Raw genomic sequence first — 16,186 nt, forward strand, 5'->3', positions numbered from 1 at the left:
TTAAGTACTTAATCTTACATAAGAGCGGAGCAAATCAGATAGCGCTTTGGTTGGGGTCTGCAGGTGAGTTTAAAGTTACTTTTTAATGCAGGAGGAACAAGTTCATTTTCTTTTTTATTCTCACCCAAGGATGTGTTTATTACTGTTTTAGAGAGAGGCAAGGAGAGAGAGAAAACAAAAACAAATCCATGTGAGAGAGAAACATAGATTGGTTGCCTCTGTATGAGCCCCAACTGAATGGAACCCACAACCTTTTCATGCGTGGGACAACACTCCAACCAACTGAGCCACCCGGCCAGGGTGGAAAAGCTTTACTTTCAATTCTCTGAACATTGTATGGTTGGGTTTTATTTCCATATATTTTCTCCTATAATTTATATACTATGTATTTGTTTATTTGTTTGTTTAAGTGGAGAAAAATTACTTGGAGAAGAAAGTTCCCTTCTGCCGGAAGCTGGTCCATCCTTACTGCTTGACACAGTCGCTGCAGGGAAGAAACATCTGCACAGCATATGTTTCAAGGGACCTGGCGTATATGGCATACTGTTCTTAATATGTTTGCTCCCCTTCTTGGCGCTATGTGTTTTAACCAAGGTCACCTCTTGGAGAAAAGTTGTTTCCCCAGGTAGGGATTTTTCCCTGAAGTTAGGGAGGGAATAAAACTCCTTAACTAAATGCCAAGCGGGTAGTTAATCACTTTAACTACGAACAATCACGCTTAAGCTACATAATCTTTACTCCCTGGAATGGAGATAAGAAATGCCCTAACCTTTGGAATAGAAATTGACAGGATTAAAATCAACTCTTATAAATACAGATGTAACTAGGCAATAAAAGACAGAACTTGGCTGGAAATCCTGGCTGGAGATCCTGGCTGGAGATCCTGGCTAGGCTGCCAATCAACTGAATGCTGTCTCCGTGTCATTCCTTCTTTACCGACTCCGTCCACACCTTTGGGGACCCCTGGACCTGCTGGCGTTGGACCCCAATACCCTTCCACTTATCCCAAATCTCAAGATTAGCTAATCACTAAAGGTATTTTAAGAGCAAGCCAAAGCTCTATTTCCTTGGCCAGTTGGTGTGGATGAGTGGTTGAGCATCGACCTGTGAACCAGGAGGTCACGGTTCGATTCCCAGTCAGGGTACATGCCCAGGTTGCAGGCTCGATCCCCAGTGTGTGTGTGTGTGTGTGTGTGTGTGTGTGTGTGTAGGGAGGAGGGAGGGTGCACAAGGCAGCCAATCAGTTATTCTCTCTCATCATTGGTGTTACTATATCTCCCTCTCTCTTCTTCTCTGAAATCAATAAAAATATATTTAAAAACAAAAAACAAAGCTCTAGCTCTCCACTCGGCAGCTTTTCATGTTTTGTGTAGTTGTGTTCAAGCTTGGAATCTGTAATTTTGTTAGAAATAAGGCAAGTCTCCAATGCAGGGGTCCTGGTAGAACAAAACATACCAGGAGCCAGGCAGCAAGGCAAACATCTTTACTTCTATGTAGGTGGGTGCACACACATGGTCAGGAAGCGCATGCACACGGAGCAGGTGGGCTGCTTGGCTTTATAATCCCTTATGCATGTGACCTGTCTCATTCTTTTTTTAAAAAAAAATATATTTTATTGATTTTTTACAGAGAGAAAGGGAGAGGGATAGAGAGTTAGAAACATCGATGAGAGAGAAACATCGATCAGCTGCCTCCTGCACCCCCGCTACTGGGGATGTGCCCGCAACCCAGGTACATGCCCTTGACCGGAATCGAACCTGGGACCCTTCAGTCTGCGGGCCGACGCTCTATCCACTGAGCCAAACCTGTCAGGGCCTCTTACTCTCGATTGGAGCTCAGGCGCACAGTCTTTCATGATCGGCTAATTCAAAGGGAGGGGTTGGCCTTTGCTGTTTTAAGATGGCAGCCCCCAGGGGAGCTTCAAGCCCTGCAGCCAATAAGGTGGCTGCCACGTTACACAGTCCAAAATGCGGCTGTCTACACTGCTTTTTGACAGAAAAGATGACTTGCTTCTTCTCACAATTTGTTCTAATTTTCCATGAACACTCCCCTTGCACTGTTCATTCTCTGCAATCCCACAATTTCTAAGATCCACACGTGTGTGTATATCATACAGGTAACTAGAAACTTTTAGAGAATTCTGTTGTTGTTATTGTTACAATGACCAGGAAGAACGTGAAAGGTTCAACTTGGTGGTGGGTGGGCAGGCTACATACCCACCTCAGATAGTGATGAAAGAAAATTAAATTATTTAAGGAAAAAGTGGATAGGGGATGGGGATACCCAAAGGGAAGGGCTACACAGAGGAAAGGGGGCCTTAGAGACAAGTTCTGGGTTGGGGGGGTGGCGGGGGGCGAGCTGCTGCTGCCCATTGCTCCCCGGCGGTGAGTCTCATGGGGTCACTTAGAGGCCGGGGGATGCGTGTCTGTGGGAAAACGCACGGGTGGCCCCTTGGAGGGAGAGCATGCACTGGGTCCTTTGTCCTGAGCATATTTGTATTTCTTGCAGGTGGAAATCTTAGGGGAGGTCTTGGGGGAGGATTTTTCCCCCCATGTATATTTTTATTGATTTCAGAGAGGAAGGGAATGGAAGAGATAGAAACATCAATGATGAGAGGGAATCATTGATCGGCTGCCTCCTGCACGCCCCCCACCGGGGACCGAGCCCATAACCAGGGCATGTGCCCTTGACCAGAATCCAACCGGGACCCTTGAGTCTGCAGGCCGATGCTCTATCCACTTGGCCAAACCAGCCAGGCGGGGAGGATCTTAATAGACTATCCATCAGCTTCCGGTGTGCTCTTTCAGGGTTGTGGTCTCCACTGATTGGTCGGTGCCAGGGCAGGGGAATGCTTAGTCAATGTAGCTGGTCCTGAGGCCGCCAAGGTATTGTCCGGTTTTGCTGCTTTTCTGAGCCCGGAGCTGAAATACAACTGAGGCCTGGATGTAATCTTTAGGGAGGGAAGGTGGGGGGTGGGGTTTAAACCCTCTGACCAGAGATATGCGATTGGAGGACAGGTTTCCCTGGGGGCAAGGTTCTTGTTTGCCCAGTTTTACCCCTTGCTAGGCATCCGGAACTTTCTGCCCTGGTGAGTTTCTGTACCTGGCCCATTACCTTACTCTGCTCTGTCTATCACAAAGGATGGTTGCATTGATTTACTTCATGATTATTCTTCAAAATTAAAATTTAATTTTTAGCCCTAACCGGTTTGGCTCAGTGGATAGAGCGTCGGCCTGTGGACTGAAGGGTCCTGGGTTCAATTCCAGTCAAGGGCATGTACCTTGGTTGTGGGCACATTCCCAGCAGGGGGTGTGCAGGAGGCAGCTGATCGATGTTTCTCTTCTGTCAATGTTTCTAACTCTCTATTCCTCTCCCTTCCTTTCTGTGAAAAATCAATAAAAATATATATATATTTAAAAAATTAAAATTTAAATGAATATTGTATGTATTTAAGGTGTACAATATGATGGTTTGATATATATAGTGAAATAGACATATAGTGAAATGATAACTATAGTCTAGCTAATTAGTATATCATCTCTTCACATAGTTATTATTATTTTTTTAAATATATATTTATTGACTCAGAGAGGAAGGGAGAGGGAAAGAGAGATAGAAACATCAATGGTGAGACTGAATCATTGATCGGCTGCCACCTGCACACCCCCTACTGGGGATCAAGCCTGCAACCCAGGCATGTGACCTTGACCAGAATCAGACCTGGGACCTTTCAGTCCGCAGGCCAATGCTCTATCCAAACCAGCTAGGGCTAGATGTTATCTTCAGTGAGGAAAAGATCAGGGGAGTCTAAACTGACCAGAAATATGAAAGATCAGGTTGAGCCAGTTTCATGTGGCTCAACCCTGCACTAGTATATTTAAAGCTTGAATGGAAACAAGTCCTATGGCATGGTCATGAAAACTCCCTCTTCTGGTAAGGGAAAAAAACTGGAGAAAAGAAAAGAGCCACCATAAGTAATTGCATCATATGCTGGTAAACCTTAAATCTCAAGGCTACTAATTTAATGTTGACCTTTTGATAAGTGTATAAGTCTAATCAGGAAGTTAGCTTTTGCTTTGTGTTTAAAGGGGAAGTTCAGTGGTGTTTCCAATGCTTGGCACAGTATTAGATGGCCTTTGTTTTCTTTTAAAAACAGCTGGAGAAAAACGATTGCTAGGGGGATGGGAAGTGCAGAATGAATCAATCTCACAAAGAATCAAGTTAAACTCGTTTACTCGCTGTCGGGCAGTTTTAATTGTCATGTGAAAAACCAAGACTATTGCCGTTTGAGTGGTCTCAGGTGCTCCAGTGTGCGACCTTCCAGGGCCATTCATGCCAGCTGTCCCCCAGCAGCTTCGTCGTTCAGTGGCAGTTTTCTGACACCATGAGGTGCCAGCCTCTGGTCTTTCTGTCCCTTCCCTTTGCATGTGTACTCTGGCAATAGAACACATTCTTAGAAATTGCAGATCTGACTTTTGCCATCCCCAGTGCTATTTCTATCCTTCATTTATATAATACTTAAATCTCTTTTTTGACTCTGAAAATTGGGACCCAGCGCTTTGCATATTGGTCAGTGAATGGGGCCTACTCTGGTAATTTGAGAACAAGATCAGAAAAGAAGTTTCAGCGAGACAGGTGATGGTAGTTTTCAACATAAATGCACAAAACGGCCATTGGTGGAAACAAAGCGGCCTGAGCATTTGGTTTCTAAGCGTGTGTTAACAGATAGAGGTATGACTCTGGACAAGTCACTTAATTTGACTATGTCTCAGTTTCTGTGAAATGGAGATAATAATAGTGCCTTCCTCAAAGAATTGTTGCGAGCATTAAGGACAACTGGTGTTCAGGGCTGCAAGATTTAGCAATTGAAAGTACAGCATGCCCAAATAAATTTGAATTACAGATGAACAAATGCTTTTTTAGTTAAGTACGTCCAAATATTGCAATGGACATAGGCATTGAAATTTAACTGAGCGGCTTCTATGTTATCTGGCAACCCTACCCGTGGCACATGCTTACTTGCTTATTACAGTGCCTGGCGCAAATAAATAAGAGCTGTTTTCCATGACTTCATCAAGGATATTGTCAAAGTAGAAGGGCATCTCACAAAGCTCATCCAGCAGACGAAGCTGGCACTGACCTAAGGTAAACTGTAAATTACAGCTGGCTGTTGACCTCTCTACCCTCTTCCGGATTGTCAGCTCCCGGAGGGTGAAAACCGTGTTTTATTCCTGTTTTCCTACCCCTGCCATCTAGTATCTTCAATGTGTTCTTCATGTGCCAATGGCAGGATAAATGCTTACTAGAAAGAAATTCAGGCAAGAGGTTAAAAGGTTGGCTGTGTCTTCAGCACTGGCTGACTGGTCAACACCAACTTTCCCGTCCACTTAGTGAGAGGCACAGAAAGCACCAAAAGTATATGGAATGGTGATGAGCATGAGTTCTGAGGCCAGTGCCTTGGGTTTGAGTCTTGGTGCTACCACTCAGTAGCAGTGTGACTTTGCCCATGTCATTCAACCTCTGTGTCCCAGTTTCCTTAAGTGTAAAATAGGGGTGATAATATATATATTTTAAAGGATAATGAGGATAAAATGAGTTAATATGTATGAAGTACTTAGAACAGTGCATGGCACATGGCATGTAATATATAAACGGTAGCTTAAAGAAAACAGAAATGGTGAGTTTTGGATCTTTGCTGACAGGTAGGGTCTCTAACACTCTTCAATGAACTGGATAATCCAGTCATCCTTATCTACAGCCTCTCCATGAAAATATAAACTTTTCTTTTGTAAATGACCAAGACAGACCTTTGTCAAAAGCCCTTACATATTTACAGATTTTCTTCTTGACAAGAAACGATCATCATCTAGCACAGTGGTTCTCAACCTTCCTAATGCCACGACCCTTTAATACAGTTCCTCATGTTGTGGTGACCCCTAATCATTAAAATTATTTTCGTTGCTACTTCATAACTGTAATTTTGCTACTGTTATGAATCGTAATGTAAATATCTGATATGCAGGATGTTTTTTCATTGTTACAAATTGAACATAATTAAAGCATAGTGATTAACCACAAAAACAATATGTAATTATATATGTGTTTTCCGATGGTCTTAGGCGACCTCTGTGAAAGGGTTGTTCGACCCCCAAAGGGGTCGCGACCCACAGGTTGAGAACCGCTGACCTAGCAGAATGGCCTGGACAAGTTAAAGGGGGCAAACTGAGTGACCTGTGGAGAGGAGTGGGCGGAGGGGGAGGCTGTGAGCCTCTGAGGAAAAAGCTGCCCTTCTCTGCGCAGGTGTGCTCTGGGCCAGCATGCTCACCGGCCGGGGTGCTGGCCAGGTGACTGGAATCAGCTGAAAGATGGTCCAGAGTGACATTCCCACTGGGCCATGTTACTGGCAATAGCCACCACGTATCCAGCCTGCAGTGCTGACCTTCCGGGGGAGGACAGTGGGGAAAGAGATAACTAAGCCCCCTCTCCGTAAGCACACACTCTCTTACCCATGTTTTCGTTATGAAGAACTGACTCAAGCCCTGTAAGGAACTGCAAGAAAAGTAGCTGAGGGCGGAAGCAATCAATGACTTTGAGCAGTGCTTCTCAAAGTGTGACACCAGGCTCATTATCTGCATTAGCATCACTTGGGGACTTAGACATTCACAAACTGGGGCGCTGTTCCTGACCTACCAAGTCAGAGTGTGGAATGGCTGCTGTGCTGGGGACAGAGGAAGTGCAATGTGCTGGGGGAGGGGAGACTGGGACCAGGCGGTGGGTGCTTCATTAACCAGTTTGAATTTCGCCCTATATGCATTGGGGTTAAGTAGTCTCCCTCAGACAGCTTTAGTATGTGAAATCCTATTAAAAACTTTTGTGTGTCAGGCAGTTGAAGGTGTCAAGGTACGTTTGTGTTTGGCACTGGGCCTGGCACTTGGTGGGTGTTCAACAAATCCTGATTCCTGCCCTTTTCCTTGTGCATTTACTCCTCTTTTCTCTTAACAAGTTGCTGCTTCTTACAGGCTCTTCGTCAGCTTGTGCCTGCCTCTCTAGAAGTGGCTGATTTCTTTTCTCATTTCCCTGGCTATTAAGCCTGACAAAATTTCATCCTCTTATCTATCATGGGCTCATTGATATGGTCTTTTCAACAACAGTTAAGATGTCTACTTCAATTTATTTGCTTTCTTTCTCCTGCTGAGTTTTTCTCTTTCCTTTGTGATGTATGACCTTTCTGCATGTAACTTAACAAAGGATGTCTCCGGTCCATCCATTACTGTCCACAACATACAATCATAAGACAGCATTATAAATGGACAGTTTTCAGGAATAGCTTCATTTTTAAAAGGGCATCTCTTCTTTCTGAATGACCGCAGGGATTCCAGTTGTGAGTAAATGTGCCAGTCAGATACTGCTCTTAATTCTGATGGATTAATAAACAGGCGCCTAATTCATTCTAGGTCCCTGCCACGCAGGGAGAGCATACAAACGAAGGTGCATTCTAAGTGTCGAAGCATTTAAGAGCTATAAATCAAGTGAACAACTGTTACATGAAATGTGCTTTATCCTCCGACATTGATCAATGTACCTTCATAATGACAAAAAATAAAACATGTGCTGGTTTTCACGTGACAGAAAGTTGGTAAATGTGACTAAATATGATTATTACTGCATATATCTGAGTGTTCTGTTGATTGGCTGTTGATTTGGAGGTGAGGCAGATATTAAGCAATGACCTAAAAGATTAAAAAAAGAAAGTATACAAAAAAACAAAGTATAGCCCAGCTGGTGTGGCTCAGTGGTTGAGCATCTACCCATGAACCAAGAAGTCACTGGTTTGATTCTGGTCCTCGCACATGCTCAGGTTGCAGGCTTGACCTGCCAGTAGGGGGCAGCAGGAGGCAACTGATTGATGTTTATCTCTCTCCCTCTCCCTTCCTCTCTTTCTACCATCAATAAAAACATATTTTTTTTTAAAAAAAGAAAGTATGACTGTATTCAAGTATTAGTTGAATAGTTTTTATTAAAATGTATATTAAAATAAATACAAACAATACAAAAAGTAAGATTATTTAATATATGTATTTTAAAAAGTTATTTTCCTAAAATATTCAAAATTGCCTACTAAAATTAAAAAGTAAAAAGCAAATTATTAACAAAGTTCAATATTTTAATAACATTTTTTTTAAAGCTAACATTTAAAAAAAATTTAAAGCCCTGGCTGGGTATCTCAGTTGATCCTGATATGCCAAGGTTGCATGTTTGATTCCCTGACCAGGGCATATCCAAGCACCAACCAATGAATGCATAAATACATGGAACAACAAGTTAATCTCTCTCTCTCTCTCCCTTGAATTACACAATACTCCTTGAATTACACAATTTTTAAAATAATGTTACTCTTTCTACTACAATAATTTAATGAGCAAGGGCATTTTTATAAGTACACTATTCTTCCTATTACCTACTCGCCCAATAAAATCAAATTAGGCACTGTCATTTCTCTACCCTGGTTTTAATATACATTTTATGAGTCTTATATTTCATCCTACTGAGAGTCACTGATAAAGATCTAGGAGATTTTTGTATTACCCGTTATGGTCACAGGAGGAACCATGACTAAGAAATTTTTTTATTTCATTTTGGCAGGACTTGGATGTCCCTCGTTAAAAAACAAACAAAACAAAAACACACCAATAGGTCCAAAATGGAGTCTCTTGTGCTGAGCCCTATCATCAAACCAAGACTTAATGCCTCACCTGATTTGTTTCAGATTCTCCCAGGAATGTAACCTTTAACCAGTCAATCTTTAAATGTTTTTATTTTTTTTATTGATTTCAGAGAGGAAGAGAGAGGTAGAGATAGAAACACCAATGATGAGAGAGAACCACTGATCAGCTGCCTCCTGCATGCCCCACACTGGGGATCGAGCCTGCAACTGGGGCATGTGCCCTTGACCTGAATGGAAACTGGGACCCTTCAGTCCGCAGGCCAACGTTCCATCCACTGAGCCAGACCAGCTAGGGCAACCAGCCAATCTTTAATTACCTGGTCAGCACTAGTGAGGTAATCCACCCGAGAGACCCCTTTGGTCCCTCACGGGAAGGTAACTTTGCCTAAAACAACCCATTCTTTGTTAGAAACTTCCTTTGCCCACCCCCTTTTGCCTATAAAAGATTTTCATTTATATAGCTCTTCAGAGCACCTTTCTACGTGCCAGATGGGATGCTGCCCAACTCATGAAACATTAAATAAAACCAATAAGATCTTTTAAATTTACTCAGTTGAATTTTGGTTTGAACACTATAGCCTTGGTGTGAGATGGGGGGAGAGGCTACGTAGACTGCACGAAGGTTCTCTAAAGGAAGTACTTCTTATCTCAGAGCCAAGGGTGTTTTAGGCTAAAGAAGGAGAAAATAACTCTGATTAAGTCATGCTTTCATATATGATTAGCACATTGAGAAGGTTTACTTTCTGTGTGCAAACAACCCTGACTTGGACAGAGCCACTGTATTCTTTTGATGCCCCTCAGCTTCCCCTCTGCACAATGCTTCCATCTCTGCTGAGGCTGACCCTGCATGGCAGGGTGCTGAAGATTTGCTGTTTGGTAGTTAGGTACGTTGCACTGAATATGAAAGGGGCATATTCAGAGAGAAACATTTTATTACCTACTCGTCCAATAAAAGCAAATCAGGCACTATCATTTCCTACTGGAAATGGAGGTGGGTGGGGAGGTGGGACTGGAAATTCCAACAGGAAGCCAGATGGGCTTGGGGCTGTCCTTAGAGAGGTGACAGAGAAAGCACGAGAACAGATGCATGAACATCATGTGAACCCAAACGAGTGCACGTTTGCACACAGAATTGATGTTTGAACTGAGTGCCGTGTGGCACGGGAAGAGCTGGGAGGAGCTGGGGTGAGCCCATTGGCTTGCATGTGGGATGCATGTTTAGTAAAGAAACAGCCACTCCTCTTCAGCATGCTAGCACATGCTCAGGGCTGTTACCAGATAACCTGAGGCATATTAAAAGTGTGAAGAGGTTATTTGAGCAAACATCTGTCCCAATTGGGCAACTCCAAACCGGAAGCTGTTAGGAGCGGTCCACGGACGGGAGGTGGGCTAAGACTTTTATAGAACAGATGCAGAAGCAAAAGCAAGGACGTTATTTGATTGGTTATAGCTTCAACACCTATCTTATTTGGAAAAGCCTAGTTAGCCGTTTGTGATTGGCTATCCTAAGTTTTAATTTCATATCCCCGAGTCATTGGTAGGCTTAGGTTCTGGTTTGATGTAAGCTGCCAAGTCATTAGAGCCACCTCAGTCTAACCGCCTCCTTATGTAATTAATTTAACAGGGATCAGATCCTCTTTATACAGTGGTCCCTCACATAGCAGTCAAGTGGGAAACTGGAGAATTGCTTGCAAAATACCCTCATCTTCATCTTTCCTCTGAGCCTTCTGTTTCTAGTAAAATGTCATGCAAGGAAAGGATCAATTCATTGTGTTGACTGGCTAAAGCGGTCCTGCTAGGAATCGTGGGGGAAAAGTATAAGATTACTTACCAAGATATCTTCCTGGGAGCCCTCTGACATTATGGTCACCTAACCCTTCTGTAAATTGCCTTTGTTTAATTCTCTCTCAGCCTATAGCACTTGCCCAATAGGCCAGGGAAAGCATGAAGTAAAAACAAGTGCAAAACCCACTTTTCAGCCTCTATTTGCTTTGAGGATTCAGATTTTAATTGACATTTAAAATATAATTTTAAATGGTAGTAATAAGCTCTTTACCTATCTATAATAATAAAAGGGTAATATGCTCATTAGACCAGATGTCTTGTGGATGTCATTCTGGACGTCCTTCCTGACAAAGTTGGGGCTGGAGGGAAGCCAGCTGGGTTCTGGGTGCCTGGGGGCGGCCCGGGGGAAGCCAGCCTGGGTCCTGGGTGCCTGCCGGCTGCTGGAGGAGGGAAGCCTGGGTGTCGGAGGGAAGGAAGGCCTACTCTTGCATGAATTTTCGTGCATCGGGCCTCTAGTTAAAACTAACAAAATGTTATTAACTTTCTATACTTTTATGCTTCCAGTTCTTTTGAGCTTGAATTCTCTATATAAACACATGATTGTTTGTGTGTTTGTATAGAGAAACATGATTGCTTACACCCATGTTTGGTACTCTATAATTCCCAGATCTCCGGAGTTAGTTGCTCCAGAATAGCACTGTCCAATATAGTTAGTGGCTATGGAGCTCTTGAAATATGGCTGGTCTGACTTGAGATGTATTTTTTTTTAATGAGATGTATTTTTTTAAAATATATTTTTATTGATTTCAGAGAGGAAGGGAGAGGGAGAAATAGAAATATCAATGATGAACCCTAACAGATTTGGCTCAGTGGATAGAGCGTTGGCCTGCAGACTGAAGGGTCCTGGGTTCGATTCTGGTCAAGGGCATGTACCTTGGTTTGCGGCCACATCCCCAGTAGGGGGTGCGCAGGAGGCAGCTGATTGATGTTTCTCTCTCATCGATGTTTCTAACTCTATCCTTCTCCCTTCCTCTCTGTAACAAATCAATAAAATATATTTTTTAAAAAAGAAATATCAATGATGAGAGAATCATTGATTGGCTGCCTCCTGCACGCCCTCTATTGGGGATCCAACATGTGACCACAACCTAGACATGTGCCCTGAACAGTAATCAAACTGTTACCTCCTGGCTCAACCATTGAGCCACTCTGACCGAGCTAGAAATATGTTGTTCCTATCTTAGAAAATACTACTTGGAAGCCTAACTGTCTGCACTGACTTGCTTCTGAATCCTTTCGAGGAGCGGCTCTATTTGATTTAACCAAATGACATCTGAGTCTAGTATCTCCTCGCCCTGAGCACACTCTTGACATAGCTCATTTCTGTGGATAGGAATATTTTATGGGGAACAATTCATATAAGGAGAAACCCTTTTACCTAATAAACAGCCAGGGGGAAAAAGTTGGATCTCATTGATTGTAAAAGTGCAAATAAAAATGAGACATTTTCCTCTGATAACATTTTAAAAGTATTTTACATGATAATTCTCACATTCTGTAAAGGTTTGTTCGCTAGGCAATCTCACACAGTGCTCTTGTGAGTGTGCATTTCTAGAGGACAGTGTGGCAGTTTGTTTCAAGACCCAAACTTCAATTTTTAGGCAAAAAAATAGAAATGCTCTAGCTGGTTTGGCTCAGTGGCTAGAGTGTCGGCCTGTGGACTGAAGGCTTCCAGATTCGATTCTGGTCAAGGGCACATGCCCAGATCACAGGCTCGATCCCCAGTAGGGGGTGTGCAGGAGACAGCTGATGAATGATTTTCTCTCATCATTGATGTTTCGATCTCTCTTTCCCCTCTCCCTTCCTCTCTGAAATCAATAAAAATATATTTTAAAAAATATCCAGAAATGAAAACAAAACATGCATAATAGGAACAAGTGTCCAATTAGAAAGAATATTGTGGCATCATTAGGAACGACTTGGAAGCCTGTACAGTACCTATGCAAGAAAGAATATGTTTGAAGAACATGTAATGACAAAGAAAAAATACAGTAAAACCTGCTAAAAGCCTATCTTGAGATAACACAAATTCAGACATAACACAATTGACCCTTATCCTCATCAACTTCCCTTCTCTAATAGGGTGCCCTAAAGTCCTGTTTTCTGAGGTGTGGGGAGTGTAGAGGGAGGACAGGCTGGGTGGGGAAACAACAGACATCTCTTCTTGGAAATAAGGGAAGTGGAGAGTTCTGTCCCAGGGTTCTCTTAGCTTCAGAAGATTCCAGGAATTGTCACAGCTGTTCTGGAAGTCCTGCCAGCCCCTGAACCCAGAATCAACCCCATTGAGATTTGGAGCAGATAAAAGCTACCAGGTCCGCCCCACTGAAGCCAGGATCTGGGTGGATTTGTATCTTGCAGAAATCCTGGCTGGCCACCTGTACAGGTCACCCAGATACCAGTCCAAAGTCTGTGCTTGATGCTTAGAAAGGCCAAAACTTGCCTGGCCAGTTTGGCTCTGTGGTTGAGCATCAAACTATGAACCAGGAGGTCATGGTTCGATTCCTGGTCAGGGCACATGCCCGGGTTGCAGCTCCATCCCTGGTGTGGGGCATGCGGGAGGCAGCCAATCAATGATTCTCTCTTATCATTGATGTTTCTATCTCTCTCTCTTTCTTTTTTTAAAAAATATATTTTTATTGACTTCAGAGAGGAAGGGAGAGGAGAGAGATTAAAAAAAAAAAAGGCCAAAACTCAAAACAGCAGAGTTTGGAGTAAGAAAAGGTTTACTGATCAAGAAGGTGCCAACCAAAAAGATGGGAGCCCTCTTAGTGACACCTCAAATTCATCTTAAGAAAGTACAGAGTTCATGAGAAACCAAGATGGCGGCATAGGTAAACACCTGGAAATTGCTGCCTCCCACAACAACTTCAAAAATACAACTAAAAGACAAAACGGACATCATCCAGAACTAGAGGAAGGCTGGCTGAGTGGAAATTCTACAACTAGAAGCAAAGAGAAAAGCACACAGAGACTCAGAGGAGGTGCGGAAGTAAAGTGCAGAGGTACGGAGGTGCACGAGGCAAGGGCTGGCAACTGAGGACGCGGCTGTCTTTTGGAATCGGGAGGGAGTCAGAAGCCCCCGACTGCTCTGAACTCCAGTTCTGGGAAGTCTCTGGGGACCCAGACTCATACGGGGAGAAACTGGACTGTCTGGCAGCAGGCAGAACTCGGAACTCGAGGGCCGCTTTCTCTCAGAGGTGCTTGCAGCGATTACCAGGACACTGAGACGCGAGGCCCCTTAGGGCAGGGCTGAGGATCAGCCATAGCTGCTTGCTCCGCCCTGTTGATTCCCTGAGACCCTGCCCCACCCAAGCTTAGGCAGAGGCTTTTGCATATGAATGCCCTGGCCCTTTGCAATCTGAAAATTACCTAACAAACTGCAGCTGGGCCAGACAGACTCAGAACTTCCAAGAGAAGGCCCAAGGCCCCACAGCAGCTTGCATTGCTTCACAGCTGGGCCTCATCTGGGCACCTCCAAACCCCAAACAAGGAAGGGGAATCTGCAGATCTCTTCGTAGCTCCTGCTGGGTAGCCTCAGGCAGAGGCTAAATTAGCACCTCCTTAGATCCAAGAGCCAGTGTACCCAGTGGTCAGAGTGGGACCATCCAGATTACAACTCCTCAGATCCATAAGGGACACACTCAGGGGAAGACTCAGTGAGCACCAAAGCCCCACTGAAGCAAGTCTTGCCCCAGAAGGGTGTCTTCAGCACAGAAGTTCTCCCACTGTAGACACAGCTGATTCTTACAGCCAATTGGTCCGGAGGTCAATTCCTCCCAGTGATACCAACAACAATCAAGGCTTAACTACAACAAGACTGTGCACACAGCCCACAAAGGGGTGCACCAAGAGTGTCCACCTCAGGTAATTGGGGAGGCTGAGCCACTGGGCCCTATAGGACACCTAGCACAGAAAGCCACTCTACCAACACAGGGAAGCATAAAAAATGCGGAGACAAAGAAACAGGTCACAAATGACAGAAATGGAGGAAAGCAAGCTGCTGGATATAGAGTTCAAAACCACGGTTATAAGGTTTTTCAAGAATTTTCTAGAAACCGCCAATAAATTTAGTGAGACCCTGGAGGATATGAAAAAAGACCAACTAGAAATTAAGCATACACTGACTGAAATAAAGAATAATATACAGAGATCCAACAGCAGACAAGAGGATCCCAAGAATCAAGTCAAAGATTTGAAATATGAAGAAGCAAAAAATACCCAACCAGAAAAGCAAAAAGAAAAAAGAATCCAAAAATATGAAGGTAGTGTAAGGAGCCTCTGGGATAACTTCCAGCGCACCAACATCCGAATTATGGGGGTGCCAGAAAAAGAGAGAGAGCAAGATATTGAAAACCTTTTTGAAGAAATAATGACAGAAAACTTCCCCTTCCTGGTGAAAGAAATAGACTTACAAGTCCAGGATGCAGAGATAATCCCAAACAAAAGGAATCCAAAGAGGACCACACCAAGACACATCATAATTAAAATGCCAAGGGCAAAAGACAAAGAGAGAATCTTAAAAGCAGCAAGAGAAAAAAAGTCAGTTACCTACAAGGGAGTACCCATACGACTATCAGCTGATTTCTCAACAGAAACTTTGCAGGCCAGAAGGGAATGGCAAGAAATATTCAAAGTGATGAATAGCAAGAACCTACAACCAAGATTATTTTATCCAGCAAAGCTATCATTCAGAATTGAAGGTCAGATGAAGAGCTTCACGGATAAGAAAAAGCTAAAGGAGTTCATCACCACTAAATCAGTATTATATGAAATGCTGAAAGGTATTCTCTAAGAAGAGGAAGAAGAAAACGGTAAAGATAAAAATTATGAACAACAAATACACATCTATCAACAAGTGAATCTAGAAGTCAAGTGAATAAAAAATCTGATGAACAGAGTAAACTGGTGAATATAATAGAATCTGGGGCATAGAAAGGGAGTGGACTGACAATTCTCAGGGGAAAGGGGTGTGGGAGATGCAGGAAGAGACTGGACAAAAATCATACACCTATGGATGAGGACAGTGGGAGGGGTAAGGGCAGAGGGTGGGGTGGGAACTGGGTGGAGGAGAGCTATGGAGGGAAAAAAGAGGAACAACTGTAATAATCCGAACAATAAAGATTTAATTAAAAAAAAAAAGAAAGTACAGAGTTCAGGTTTCTTTTATGTCAAGAAAAGGGGAAATGGGCGTGGGGCAGGAGGTGAGTGACCACAGCAGACATCTGGTGCTAGTTGATGTGAGTTTGGTCATGGGGTTCCTATAAATCTTTGACAAAGGATGCATACTTCCCTTATCTCCTCAAGCCGCAAGCAGAATTCCTCTGATTAGCATGTCTATATGCAATACTAAGCAGAAGCTATTAGCCTCGATGTCATGGGAACAAAGCAGGCTTGAACAAGGTGGAGTCAGAGACCCAGCAATTTCACTATTATGACCCCACTTATTTCATTCAACTGTAATGTGACCTCAAATTTTGTGATTAATTTTTTTCTATTTTCATTGAGTGAAAAAAGCAAGCTAAAAACTTTATGTACATTTGTTTCCAAATTAGCAAAGCAAATAAGCAAATTTTAAATATATAGATATATATAAACAGAAAGAAAATATTAATTTAT

Source organism: Myotis daubentonii, chromosome 6 (assembly GCF_963259705.1).
Source record: "Myotis daubentonii chromosome 6, mMyoDau2.1, whole genome shotgun sequence".
Taxonomy (NCBI): domain Eukaryota; kingdom Metazoa; phylum Chordata; class Mammalia; order Chiroptera; family Vespertilionidae; genus Myotis; species Myotis daubentonii.